Genomic DNA, 2,266 nt, shown 5'->3' on the forward strand with positions numbered 1-2,266 from the left:
CCAAAGCTAATAGCTGTTGATCCCCATGACTTCCATGAATTGGTCCAACCCTTTTTTTGAAGCCAGCCAAACCTTTAGCCAGCACCACATCTTGTGGTAATGAAGCTGGCTGATGCAAAAGATTAAGTTTGTTGCACAGGAAGTGGCTGTCTTAGCCGTCATAATCACCCATACTGAACCTTTCAAGGTGTGAGTATCATTCAAGAGGAGTATCAGTTGGACAGGCAGAATTTGGATTTGGAGAAGGAATTTGATGGAACATTCCATGGGAAATTTGGGAGGGGAACCCGACCTGTTCTTTAAATAAGTCTGACTTAAATAGTCCACTTCTCTATAATTTTGTAACAGTACCTAAATAAGCATGTGCAAATATCATCATCTGCTCTTATTCTGAATTTGTGATTCAGTAGTATACCCAGCATATCTGACACCATTTTTAACACCCACCTCCTCCATCACAAAAAGCCAGTTTGGCGTAGTGGTTAAAAGTACCAGGCTAGAAACCAGGAGACCTTGAGTTCTAGTTCTGCCTTAGGCACAAAGCCAGATGGGTGATCCTGGGCCAGTCGTTCTTCTTCAGCCCTAGGAAGAAGGAATCATCAAGCCATTTCAGAAAAAATGCTGCCAAGAAAACTGTAGAGGGCAGTCACCATGAGTCAAAACTGATTTGAAGATACAATTATTTTTTTCTGTTACTGCCATGCTGCTCACCTCCAAAAAAGATGATCAACACCCAGTGCTGCTCCCGCCACTAGCCTCCTTATTGTCTTCAGCAGCATTCCCTTTGTTCCCTGTACCTGGACCGCCTGCAACACCCCACATCCCCTGGCACACCACTGCTGTGCTCTATTCTGCTTCAACTAGTTACTGTATATTTTGTGCAATAATTTATTTTATTTCACTAATGGCACCATTCCCACTCTACTAGCATGTCATCCAGTCCAGGTTGAAGTTTGGATAGATATCCATAGCTCAGAAGAAGCTACCCCATGTATCGTTAAACTCCAATCTTCTCTTACTGGAATGAAATTTCATAGCACTGTCATACCTCTCTTGAAGAGTTCCCCACCTGAAAAAAGGAAGAAAACTGAAGATCAACCCCAGGAAGAACATGCAGACTCACAGCTTTCAGTAGGTGAGCCAAATGATGCTGTGAAAAGCAGGAAGAGAGGATGAATTTAATAGAGCCTGCAGGTTATTGCAGGTCATCAGGCAGAGTGCCTGCTTGAAACAGAGGGTTTGCACAACTAGAGACACATCTAAGGCTTACTAGCAGCTATGGGGCCATGCTGCAAAATTCATCATATAAACATCATTTTCAAGTACTTCACAATGCAACAAATATATTTGGCTCCAATGCTCAGCCCATGCTCTAATTCAGTATCCTCAGATCTTGGACCTTCCCATTTCTCGGTATTTCAGGCCATCTGTCCGGCTTTATCTATAATTAATTTGATAAATTGGACTGCATTTCTTCCTTTCTTTCTGTGACGCAAGACTTCATATGCTTGCTTCTGTAAGAGTATTATTGCTGCTATAGCCATATAGCCTTTATATGGCTATAAATGTGGTGTGTAAAGAGTTAAATGTTTAGCTTCCACTGGCAAAGATTATAAATATGAATATTATATGAAGAAGATAAGTCATGACTTGTGGAACTCTTCAGCATGCATGTCATTATAATATGTTTCACTTTGCTTTACATTTTGTGAGGTTGGGAACCAAGAATTCTGCATGTATCGGGTTGGTTTAAATGTGCAAGGACATCCTAAACATTTCATGATATTCTCTGTGGATATCTAAGTCTGTGAGCAAAATGTTCTTAAAATTATTCCTAAAATGAAGACGACAGGGACCTCTTGTTTTCAAAATACACATGCTTTGTTTTGGACTAGACTAATATGGCTTCACTCTCTCTCCCTCTCTGCAGTCACCTGAAGCCTAACAATTCCTCAGCAAGGCATCTTCTCTTCAGCTGAAGCACTTGGAAAGAGAAAAGGCCCTCCTCTGAGCATCTCTTTACTTCACCTTCTCCATCTGCTGCTCTGGGTAGCCTTTGCTGGGGAGAAGATTCAGAGAAAAATTCACATTTTTCCCTACTGTCCAAAATGTGGAGTCACAAATGAGAGAAAATGCTGAACCATCTGGGATAGGCAAAGAGAGTTCTGCTTTCAAATGGCATACATGCCCCTCCCCAGCAAACACTCAAAGCTGCCTGGTAGAGGAAGGGACTAGTGGGCGGGCTGAGAAATATTCTCTCTCTTCC

The sequence above is a fragment of the Python bivittatus genome, unplaced genomic scaffold (genome assembly GCF_059951505.1).
Source record: "Python bivittatus isolate LINGU-HERP-01145 unplaced genomic scaffold, Pbiv_v1 ctg000330_np1212, whole genome shotgun sequence".
Taxonomy (NCBI): Eukaryota; Metazoa; Chordata; class Lepidosauria; order Squamata; family Pythonidae; genus Python; species Python bivittatus.